Consider the following 13,340-nt stretch of genomic DNA (forward strand, 5'->3'; position numbering starts at 1 on the left):
CTCAAAATGTGATGTATTTTAAGTTGATAATACCTCTTCCAAAAGTAATTTTGTAGGCTTCAGTCTATTATATCTCAAAATATTAAAACCTGTAAATACTAAGGGATACCTGCATTCTGTTTAACATTCAGGTTCAGAAACTAAGCAGTTTGGTTTAATTCATATTAGAATTTGAACTGAAAACAATGCTCCCAAGTTCCTGTTTCAGACACACTTTTATGTGTCTAGGAAACAAGATAATATACAAGGTCATACACTGGTAAATCCACTTTGCAGAAAGAGTAGGCTGAACATTCCAAGTACACAGCAGTCCATCCAAACAACTATATGAATAATCACTTGGATGGAGCTTCTTGACAGTTCTTAAGCAGAGGGACTGCAGACAGAGCTTAATATATCTGCATGCCCCAGGCTGCATCAATGACATGGTGGGTTTTCTATCAAGAATCTAGGAAATGTCAGCCCTGAAATGATGTTGATTTCCAAAAAGCTTGATTGCTTCTTTCTTGCTCAGCTACTGAACCATTTGCTGATGGGTCACATATTAGGGCTTGGTCCTACCCATATATCTTTGGACAGGACCAAGGCAGTCACCCATTGCAAAATAAAGTGATTGTCAGGTGCTTTCCTATATTTTCCTCCACTATCCTAGGTGCTTGTATGAATTTGGAGGGATGACTTGAACTTTGCAGGACTAATTTTTATACAGTCAATAGTCTCTCTCATAAATCTGTGGCCGTGGTGGCTCAAGGCTGTAAGAAGCCTGTTATTAAAACCAGCTGCCTGCAATTACTGCAGGTTCTAGTCCCACCAGGTCCAAGGTTGACTCAGCCTTCCATCCTTTATAAGGTAGGTAAAATGAGGACCCAGATTGTTGGGGGGGCAATAAGTTGACTTTGTAAATATACAAATAGAATGAGACTATTGCCTTACACACTGTAAGCCGCCCTGAGTCTTCGGAGAAGAGCGGGATATAAATGTAAACAAACAAAAAAAAAATCTTCTGTGCATGTCCAAAATTCATAGTAATGTAAGACTGTGCATATGCAAAAAGGTTAAAGGCCATAGTTTGAAATGGTCTTTAATTTTTAAAACTAAAGTTTAAGAATAGCCAGTTGTCATTTGAGTACAGCAGATGCATCTCCATAAAAATCCACTGAGATCCAAGAAATGTTTGACTAAGGTATACGCCATATTTTCTATGATATAACTTTCTTTTCTAGAACATAATTTCCAATCTGACAGAAAGAAAGAAAAACATGGAAAGGTTGTTGTCTATTTTGCTGGATTACATGCATGAATTTAATGTAGTGGATAACTAATGTTCTACTAATCCTTATCTATTATGAATGTACTTTTCCCCCCTTCTCTACACAAAAGTCATTTCAATCTAGATCATGGGAATCAAATTCACTGTGTCACATTGATGTCATGTGAACATCATTGTGATGTCACAACATTTTTTTCCTTTTGTGGTACGGGGGTGGGTGTGGCCTGCATGTGATGCATCCGGTCCAAAGGCTGCCAGTTTGACACTCCTGATCTACATTATTTCCTGGTATCTTATTCTTTGGTGAAAGTACTTTTCAGACCACATTCCTAGAAAACTCATAGTTCCATTTTACAATCATGCTAATCTCTGACTATATCTGTATACAATGACAATGTTTTTTTTACTGAGCTGATGTCATATTTGTTCATATTAAGAGAGACTTGATTACATCAGTGACTTTGCTAAGGGACAGCACAAATGCATTTATCTGAAGTCTTATTACTGCGTATAACAAAACAAAAAAGACAATTGATTAAAATTAAAACTTTAGAGAAATAAAGTAAAAATGGTTAATCTCTATGCATCCTACCCATCTCCTAAGAAATATAGAGCTCTGCTAAAGTGCCTCAACAAATTTTATGCTTCTGAAACTGCTTTTTACTATAATGTACCAGGCAATAATGCCAAAGAACTACTAACTTTTGTAAAGTTATTTTGTAAAACAAAATAAGCAATATAATATTATTTTTTCTATTTGTTATTCAAAAAGGCTATACTGATTCTAGATCTATAAATCAACATTTAAAAGAAAAGAATTCCAAGCTGCAGTGCCCAAATTCTCATTAAGATTTGATGAGGTACTGTTTTTTAGTATTTGAGACATCCATAACTAATATGGTATATATTCACTAATTTGTGTTTCTTTCATTAAAACTAAAATTAAACTTTTGAAATTAGGGAAAGTTTTTGACTCAACAGTTTGCCAGTTGATCTATATTAAAAATGTGTAGAGTTCTACTTTATTGGAGGTACGCCCTGAAGTTAGTATTAGTATTAAACTAGTATTAGTATTAAATTAGTATTAGTACTGCTTTATAAAGCTTTAATAAGGACACACTTAGAATACTACATCCAGCTGTAGAGACTATAGAAAGAGTGTAGAAAAGAGCAACAAAGATGATTAGAGGGCTGGAGGCTAAAACATATGAAGAACAGCTGCAGGAATTGGGTTTGTTTAATCTAGTGAAATGAAAAATAGAGACGCGGTGGCTCAGGGGCTAGGACGTTGAGCTTGTCGATCAAAAGGTCGGCAGCTCAGCGGTTCGAATCCCTAGTGCTGCCGTGTAATGGGGTGAGCTCCCGTACTTGTCCCAGCTTCTGGCAACCTAGCAGTTTCGAAAGCATGTAGAAAAATGCAAGTAGAAAAAATAGGGACCACCTTGGTGGGAAGGTAACAGCATTCCATGCACCTTGGGGGTTGAGTCATGCCAGCCAAACGGCCAAGGAGACATCTTCGGACAGCGCTGGCTCTTCGGCTTTGAAACGGAGATGAGTACCGCCCCCTAGAGTCGGCAACGATTAGCACGTATGTGCGAGGGGAACCTTTACCTTTACCTTAATCTAGTGAAAAGAAGAACTAGGGGTGACATGCTAGCAATGTTCCAATATTTGAGGGGTTGCCACAAAGAAGAAGGGTCAACCTATTTTCCAAAGTGCCAGAAGGCAAGACAACTCAGGTTGGAACTATTTTATTTTTATTTTATTTATTTATTTATTTTGTCACAACAATATATGTAGGCATCATACAAAAAGATTATATAGTATATAAACATATATATGAGTAAATATTAGGAGGTATAAGCATATATATATATGTTTTCTGAGGTTTTCGCGGGTGTTTGTAGGTCTTTGGTCTTTGGTTATTCGGGTTTTCTCCCGCGTAAAATTGGAAGTGTCTTGCCGACGTTTCGACGAAGTCTCATTCGTCATTTTCAGGCTTCAGCTTCGTGCTTCTGGGAGCAATGTGTGATTGCAGCTGTTTCTTCCTTTTTAACTGCTAGTGGGGGTTTGAACTGATTGGGTGGGAGCTTGGCTGTGCTCTGATTGGATGGGGGTTTTTTTGTGCTCTGATTGGCTGGGGGTGTGTCCTGTTTGGGTGGGGGCTTGGTTGTGCTCAGATTAGTCTGAGTTGCAGGGGGATTTGAGCTGGTGAGCTGCACTGCTGCTGTTTGGCTTCGTGTTCGTGGCTTCGTGTTCAAACCCCCACTAGCAGTTAAAAAGGAAGAAACAGCTGCAATCACACATTGCTCCCAGAAGCACGAAGCTGAAGCCTGAAGATGACGAATGAGACTTCGTCGAAACGTCGCCAAGACACTTCCAATTTTACGCGGGAGAAAACCCGAATAACCAAAGACCTACATATATATATATATATATATATATATATATATATATATATATATATATATATATATATATATATATATATATATATATATATATATACAGGAAGAAGAAAAGAAAAACAATAGGACAGGAACGATAGGCACGTTTGTGCGCTTATGCATGCCCCTTATGGTCCTCTTAGGAATGGGGTGAGGTCAATAGTAGAAAGTACTCATTGATGATTACTTGGGACTAACCCAGAAATACAGCTGGTAGTGAAGCTACTTGAAGATTTTGCTTTCAGAAAAGGTGTAAGAAAATAAGTTGGTGGCCCAGCAGCTTTCACTTTACAATTCTTCATTTAAGTATGCATAATGAGTCATGGTGGCGCAGTGGTTAGAATGCAGTACTGTAGACTATCTCTGCTGCCTGCCGGCTGCCTGCAATTTGCCAATTCAAATCTCACCAGGCTCAAGGTTGACTCAGCCTTCCATCCTTCCAAGGTCGGTAAAATGAGGACCCAGATTGTTGGGGGCAATATGCTGACTCTGTAAACTGCTTAGAGAGGACTGTAAAGCACAGTGAAGTGGTATATAAGTCTAAGTGGTATTGCTATAATCTTATTTAATGTATGAAGCCTAATAACCATCAGTGAATGTAGAAAAACAGTCTACTGTTAAGGGACTACCAAAAAGAAGAGGAGGTCAACCTAATCCCCAAAGCACCAGTAGGCAAGACAAGAAACAATGGATGAAAACTAATCAAGGAGAGAGGCAACCTAGAACTAAGGAAAAATTTCCTAATGGTGAGAACAATCAACCAGTAGAATGATTTTCCTTCAGAGGTTGTAGGTGGTCCATCATTGGAGGCTTTTAAGAAGAGACTGGACAGCCACTTGTCTGGAATGGTATAGGCTCTCCTGATTGGGCAAGATCCATTCCAACTCTGTTATTCTGTTTTTTCAAATACCCCCTATTTCCAATGATGCTAATATTACTGTCCTTTTTCAGTTGGCAAGAATCCTATCATATTTTCAAATAGAGACCTGTTGACCTTTTGCTGAATGAAATTGTTAACATTTTAGCAGATACCATGTTCCATGATTTTCACTTTGTCCTGACAATTGTGTATCCTGCTCTGGTTAACTCAAAAGGATTGTTCATATTTTCTTATTACTAGACTCTTAATGTATTTTTATTATTTATTAAATTTAACGTATGAAATTGCTTTAGCTCAAAAGTATACAACATTGAACAACTATTACTTTTTTTATGCTGAGAAAAATCTTAGATTTGTACACATTGAGCTTTGCCATATTCAATAAGTTTCATTCTGTCACTCAATCACTAACAATCACTAACCATTATCAAAGAGGCCCTTTTATTTCATTTCTTTTTAATTTGGTTCTGTACCATTTGAAAACATTAAAGTGATTACAGTGGTAAAAGATACGTTATGTTTTATGGATAAATCAGAAATTTTCATTCCTAATTTCTTTTACTAATATATACATTTGCTAGCCTACCTAGTTATTCAACCAATTGGTATAGATCAAATAAAAGTCATTTTTTGACCGTAACAATTGTGGCATATTTAGGAATTTGAGTTTCACATTGCATCCTGTTCCCTACCCTTTGATATGCTTTCTCAACAACCAAATTCGAAATTTACTTAAACACAATAAAATAGTTTGCAGACAGATATCTAGAGTTCATTTAGGAAGTATTTAGGATAAGGGAAAAGTAATTAAAATGAATTGCATTCCAAAACTGATTATGCTTTAAAAAGATTTACTATCCCTTTCATTTTTCCTTATTTTTCCTATTTAATGTGGGCTGGAAAAACATTGTTACAATTAAGCTCTTCTCTGAGCTTTATTTGAAAACTGTTATCCTGATTCCACTAAAATTTGAACGAGCTTTAGGATTTTGGTTTTTCAAGAATCACTTCAAACAGCTGCACTTCGTGCTAACAGATAGATATTTTTAACACAAATCATTTTCAGTGGAAGTTTATTTTAATACTGTAAACTTAGTGGCTTTTGAACTTAATTACAATACAGTTAAACATTGATTTTGAACACTATAGAACTCAAAATTGTTTAGTACATTCTGGTGCTTCTTATTGGAAATGAGGTTAAGGAGTTGAATATTATTTGCCATTGTTTGAAATCTACAGGATTGTTAATATTACTTTAGATTGCTGATTACACGTAAATGATGAGTGTGTTCTTTTTAGCTCAGTCTTCCCTACTGTAATCTATGAAGATATCAAGAAGTAGGTTACTGGTAGGATAAAGCTACATATTACTTGCATGAATAAGTTATATGAAATACAATACTATATATGTTATTAAAACAATTTAAACTTTCACCTCCATAAAGTGATAAAGGGCCTTTTGTGCAATTTTGTTAATTTTTTTGGTAAGTTTTCAAATGATGTAAAGATTGTAGGCCTTTCCCCTTTCTTTTTTCTTTTAATGTGATATCACATTGTTCATATTGCCTTATTAATATTGAGAAATAAGGAAATGGTTTTTAGTCTGCAATCAAAACATAGTAAAAGCATAGATATTGGAACAATACTGCAAATTGTTGCAGCACCTATTTTCCAAATTTATTTCTGGTATTCTAATCCATTTACTTCACTTTTTTTTAAATATAGCGACCCACATTTTTTTTAAAAGAATAGTGACCATACAACAATTCAATACAGTATGTACTTGAAGCTGGTCCAAGGTTAACTTGGGGCACACATGCTTAACTGAGAGGGGCTTTGAGATGGAATTGCCTGAATCTGAATTTTTGCTCTTAGACATTCGGCTGTTACAAAAACCTTTTATGCAATTCCACACTGAGAAAGAGCCACATGGTGTTATTTTCATCTCTACCCACATATGAAAGGCAAGCTATGGCAAAGCTCTGTAATTCTACCACACTGGCAAAGCATAATACGGTTTGATATTACACAAAGATGGGTATTTGTCCAATGCATTTTGGAACAAAAACCTCTTTTTCAGGATCTCTTTACTCTTATGGACAACTTAGTGGTCCACTAAATGAGAAAGCCACGGGGATTCATTTTCTTAGGTCGCTTATAAGAACAGCAAATTGCTTCTGAATAAAGAATCTTTGTTCCAAAGAGCGGCTGGGCAGAAATAAATCACAGTGAAGAAATAGATCATCTTGGCATTTTGAGAACAGTTTCTCCTCCCTTACTTATTTCTACATTTAGTATCTTTCTTTCTGTTGTTTTGTTTATGTATAAGATGACAACCCCTCCCCCTTTCCCAGAGCCACACATACTGACTGCAATAGCAGCATAACTTTTTCGTTTGTTTGTGATTTCAAGCTAGGGCAACAGGATATATCATAACCTTCTCCAAAATATTTATTAGCTGGCACAGCATGTCTTGGGCTAAGGCCATTAGGTCTCAGGCAGGTGATTTTTCCACTATATGTCCCAAGGCATCCTTGCTCAGTCTCTAGCGATTCTGTAGTTGCTGCAATATAATCTAGTAATGCCAGGCAATGCAAAAGCCAAATTCTGTCACTTTGAATTGCAAAATCTCTATGTATTCATAATGCATAAACAGACTTCTACTATACAGCACTCAGAGGCTGTCATCCTGCAGGTCTGGAAAATTGGACAACTTCATAGTCCTTTATGAAAATGCTATGCTGCCCCCCCGTTTTTTCCTTAGGAATACTAAATTATGCATTTGAGAAGGGGAAACATTAAGAAGCTGCTTTTATTACTAACAAAACTCTAGGTTAGTAGAATGGGGAACTACAGAGCATCTGATAGAATCTTAATAACTTTTCTGATTTTTCTTTCCTGGAGTTAATGTCTTATTATACATTATTTTCCTTTCTGATTTATTGTTAATACATATTTGGAAGATTATTGTTTCATTTTCACACATCTCTATCTCTTAAAGGGTTAGTCTTATTCTGGAAGCAGCTTCATTTGAGAAGGGTTAGCGCTGCCATTTTGTTTGTGAAACTCTCCACCGATTTTTCAAGATTTCCCCTTTTCAAGTCCACAAGAGAAAATAAATAAGTTTGATTCCTCACATTCCTTTATTTTCCAATAAAGAAATGGACATAATAGTTTGTTTAGAACTAAATGTATTTGCTTCCAGGGAAAAATAGTTAAGAAAAAAAAAGGCTGTTTTCAGGGGGAAAATAATCTATACCCTTTCACAGGATTGTCTTCAACTTTGAGGGACCCCTTGGCAAACCCCCTCCTAGTTTGATATTTCTTCACAGGCTTAAGTAAAGGGTAACATGGCTTAAATTTGCCATAATTCTCTTGAAGACTTCCTATTTTGTGGTTTTGTGGCAAATTAAAATGGCAGCTTCTTTCAAAATGAGCCTATGGCAGTGTTACTCTGTGGGACTTGCCTGAAGAAGATCTACATTGACGGCAGATACTCTGATTCAGAAACTCTTCATCCTTATCCCTGATATATTAGGAAACAAACTTAGCATCAGTACAGCAGGATTTTCATTTATTTGTAAGTTGCATTAACAGAGGGATACAATCAAGATCAAGTGAGGGCCTATAAAGCCCTAGTAAGACCACACCTAGAGTACTGCATCCAGTTTTGGTCACCACACTATGAAAAAGATGTTGAGACTCTAGAAAAAGTGCAGAGGAGAGTAACCAGGATGATTAGAGGACTGGAAACTAAAACATATGAGGAACGGTTACATGAACTGGGCATGGCTAGTCTAGTGAAGAGAAGGACCAGGGGAGACACGATAGCCGTCTTTCAATATTTGAGGGGTGCCACAGAGAGGAGGGGGTCAAGCTGTTTTCCAAAGCACCTGAAGGCCAGACAAGGAATAATGGATGGAAACTGACCAAGGAGAGATTCAACCTAGAAATGAGGAGGAACTTTCTGACAGTGAGAACAATCAACCAATGAAACAGCTTGCCTTCGGAGGCAAGTTGTTGTGGGAGCTTCATCACTTGACACTTTCAAGAAAAGATTGGACTGCCATTTGTCAGAAATGGTGTAGGGTCTCCTGCTTGGGTGGGGTGGGGGGGTTGGACTAGATGGCCTATAAGGTCCCTTCCAACTCTGTTAATCTGTTAAATCTGTATATTTTAAGATTGAGTCCTTGATGAAGTGGAAGGTCAGTACAACACAAGGGCTTTAAGAGAGGAAAACAGTATTGTGATGTTTGCTTAAAAAGAATAGAAGTAATTCTGAATATTGAAAACTTGAAAGTTACACATTAGACCTTGGCTCTCTTCATATATCACCAGTGGTGGGATTCAGCCGGTTTTCTCTGGATCAGGCAAACTGGTAGTGGCAACTGCGGGAGGCTCCACCCACCTGCCGAGACATAATGCTTGAGCACTGCGCATGCACAGAAGGCTATGTGCATGCACAGATGAGGTGCGTGTAAGCAAAGTGAGCATGCATGCACTCACATTTGCGAACTGGTAGGGAAGGTAAGTGAATCCCACCACTGTACATCACCCTTAATTGGGTTATAGGGGAGTTATCAAGTTTGGTGAAAAAGTAAACAATTGGCAGAGTCTGTTATTCTTTTGCAGAGGGAGGTGTAAAGCATTTTAAACAGACAAAAGTAGATGCATAAAGCACATCAGAGGTTTAAGGGAGTAACTTACTACTAGCTGTGTCTGCAGAAGGTCAAAACAGGCAAAATGGCAAACAGAGCAGAACAATTGTAGTTCTGTCCTTTTTGTATACATGTCAAGGTCACATGTATGGCAATCACACTGCTATTCGAGCTGTGATGGCACAGTGGTTGGAACACAGTATTGCAGGCTAACTCACTGCTCACTCCAGGAGTTTGAATCTGAGCGGCTTAGGGTTGACTGAGGGTTGACTCAGCCTTCCATCCTTCCGAGGTTGGTAAAATGAGGACCCAGATTGTTGAGGGCAATATGCTGATTCTGTAAATTGCTTAGAGAGGGCTGTATATAAGACTCTATAAGTGTTATTGCTATTACCACTAGCTTGGTTATTTTGATTCTTGCTGTTTACTACTATACTCTTTCAAATGGATCTTTATTTTATTTCCTTTATGTCACAAATTTTTCTGAGAGCTCAATGCAACGTACTGTACATGAGGATATCTCCTCATTTTATTCCTAGAACAATTCTGTGAGGCAAGTGGAGCCAAAATACATTGCAGGGCGAAAGTCACAACATGCTCTAAATTAGAACTTGAACTCGAATTTCCTTAGCTGAAGTTCAACATCATACTCTGATTTTTATATTTATAGCAGCCGGTAGGATAACGATCTGGGGCACGAGTTGCCCATCCCCACTATAAGTTTAGGGGAGTCCATAACTTCAGTAGGTTGCTAAACAACTGGTCGTAAGTCAAGGACTACCTGTACTAGATTAAGAATTAATTATTCCAATGATGTCAAATTTCAGATTTATAATCAGTACAGTTTCCAGACATTTGAAAATGTAAAATATATAATGATGTAATATAAACCCTGAAACAAACTTAATACAGTTTGAAAAAGCAAGTCAAATTTTAAAAAAAACCCCAAGAAACCAGCCATGCATTCTCTGAGAACTGGAAAAATGAAAAAAAAAATCTGGATTCCACAAAACTGTTGGACAATCATTGCTCTATTCCTGGCACTTAAAGCCATTTAAGGTGGCTTCCACTGTCACCAAATGTCCCAGCCTAAAGAACTAATTTGTCCTGAAGCAACAAAATGGCTTGGTCTGGCCCATTACTTTTTCACTTTCTCTCTTTAAGATTTAAGCACAGACTTATACTATTTTCTCTCCCCTGACAATTTAATTATCACCACTAAAAGATCTGGTGTGTAAATGGTTTGTAAATAATAATGAGCCTTGATTTAGATAGGCTTATGACAGCTGGACATCTTGTTACTTTGAAGAGATGACCTCTATAGTTTCAGGTCCAGAGTAATTTTTCTCTTCCCTTATGTAAAATAGACATTTTTTTCTTTTCTTTTTTAAAAAAACAATTCTGATGGACTTATATATAAATAGTTGTGTGTGCAGCAGAATTCAACCCTGAAGTCTTGAGCAAAGTCAGCAACAGTAGGACTGTTTGAGGCTGAGTTAGAAACCACAATGAGCTTAATCATTAATCACCAGTCTTTAATTAACAGCTCTGAGCTTTGAACAAAAGGCGCTTATCACAAGGCTGCTGAGGTGCTGTGAACCACTCCAGTATGCTTCCATTTGTAAGACCCAGTGGCCTTCAGAAGAGAAGCTGATGGAGCAGCTACCCTTTCTGTCAAGAGTCAAAATATTAAGAAGACCAGCTGTTATGGCCTTTATCTAGATTGCTAGCAGTTTCAAGCTGACTCAACATGTGCAAGCTGCCAGGTATCCAAAACAAGAAAGCTAGCCTAGGAATGACTTACTGAAAACAGAAATCTGGACTACCCACAATTACTACCTATGCACAGGTGAGATTTAAATGAGAGGGAAAGAAAGTTCCTTTAAATGTGAAAATGTTGACAGGGAGGCACTTCAAATAGATCGCTTGGAAGGGACTGGCAGTGGAATAAGCACTCTAAGAAATAGAGTTGTCATTATTTGTAACTTAATGAAGTTTGAGTTTAATGTAGCCTTCAGCCAAGTTATAGTATGGTGACATATAGCAAAATGATAGGATTGCTACTGCAAATTGACATTGATTGATGAGCATGCAGTATTGTGGGAGGTGAAGGGGTGGAACAGAATATGTATGTTGCTTCTACAAAGGAAATCTTCCAAACTGTCAACAGGTAGATTTCACTGCATCCAAATCCAGTTCTGAAAGACATTTTGAGAGAATATGTCTCAGTCAGTGAATGTGAGTCTGGTATTTTGCATTTTTCTCTCCTGGGATGACAGAGGCAAAGTATTATAATTGAGGCCTTAGAAAAGAGAAATTTGCTTAAGTAGGTTAGTTTGACGTGTTGGCCTTTAATTGTTTTCATTAGATGAAACACTTGATTAGACAAACACCCTATATTATACAATAAATACAATGATTTTTTTGGGGGGGTCATTAAATCTGGCTACATATCTCAGACAAAATTTTGAAATATGTCTGATGTAATTCTAAACAAAGAGGCAGTTTGGTGTCATGGTTGAGCCATCAAGATAGAAATTGGGTGATTAATTCTAGCGCTGCCTTTGTCACAAAGCCAGTCATTCTCTCTTAGCCCTAGGAAGGAGACAATAGTAAAAAAACAATCCTGGAAAACCTTGCCAAGAAAATTTGAGGGACTAGTCTAAGCAGTCACCAAGAGTCAAGACTGACTCATAGGTACGAAAAACAAATGCTAAACATCCACTTGCTGGAATATTTCAAATCTTAATAAAGCTCAACTTTAAAAAAATGGAAAGAAACAAATGAGCAATGAAAAATATGGTCACTCCAGTCCTCTTGAAGGCTCCATCCACAAACCGTGTTTTAAGTTGGAACTGGTTAAGCTAAAGTCACATTTGCACTTACATGAGACAACCCTTTGCTGAATGTTACATCAACAAGGTTGATGCAGTTATTAAATATGATGGTGAGAACTTCGATATATCATACCTGTGACTGATGCCCTGTTTTGTTTAAAAGCTCTTTCTGTTAATCAAATTATGTGAGCAAATTCAGGTCATTTGGTGGGAAGGAATAAGCACCCTGAACATGATGATTCAAGACCAAACTTTGGTTCTAAAAACTAGACTGGGTGAAGGATTGTGAAGTTATTTTTAAATGGAAGTTTTAAAATTGAAAAGAACAAAAAGAACAAGACAGAGAGAGAGAGAGAGAATCCCAGACATATTTTTATGCTTACCACTCCCCATTTTCTTTCTTTTTCTCCATGTCAACACCAAACAAGACAGGACTAAAATTAATGGGGAAAGCAGCAATTAGCAAATTAGGTTAGCTGCGTGTTGCAGTGTGCCATGGCTGCCAGGTGTGAGGGGTTCTGGCAGTATATTTATTAGCGGCTGTCAGAAAACTGACACTTTGATGAATGGAGCTGGGTAATCAGTACCCTCCGACAGTGAGCACTTTGAGGCCTCAACATGGTAAACTGCAAAATCAAAGCTTTTTCTACCCCCCTTATAAAAATAATACACTCTACCGTGCCCCCCACAACCTGCAAGGGAAATGTACTTTTTCATTGGAAATTGATGATGACGACGATAAAGAGAGAGAAAAGGAAACTTCAGTTGATGTGAAAACAGTTCAGTGCTTCTTTTTTGCCCCTTTGTCAAGGGGTCATTCAGAGGTTAAAGGGTTGAAAATCTTTGTACCTGAACGGCTGCAGCAATTAGTGGTTAAGTCAGTGGTTATTTTAAAATAATGTAGATGCATCAATGTGAATATCACCTAATTCCTGTTTCATTCATTCAATGGTATTATTTCCTAATGTATGTCTAAGCTGCAAAGGAGAAGAAGAAAAGTTGAGACGGCAACTAATTTGGTCTACTCAACTCACTCTTTTGCTAGACATCTAAATGAATTCTGTCTATCAATTATCTTTGAGAATTGCTACCCTGACCTATTTCCGCCTCCTCCCTTTCCCTCCTTTTTTGTACATTATGTTTAGAATATAAACTGAAAATCTGATTTAAAAAAACCCACAACAACCCTGTTCTTGAAACGTGTAGATCTAATAAAAGGTTGGGCAGACCTGGAGAATGACAGATTGG

Source organism: Ahaetulla prasina, chromosome 3, assembly GCF_028640845.1.
Source record: "Ahaetulla prasina isolate Xishuangbanna chromosome 3, ASM2864084v1, whole genome shotgun sequence".
Classification (NCBI taxonomy): domain Eukaryota; kingdom Metazoa; phylum Chordata; class Lepidosauria; order Squamata; family Colubridae; genus Ahaetulla; species Ahaetulla prasina.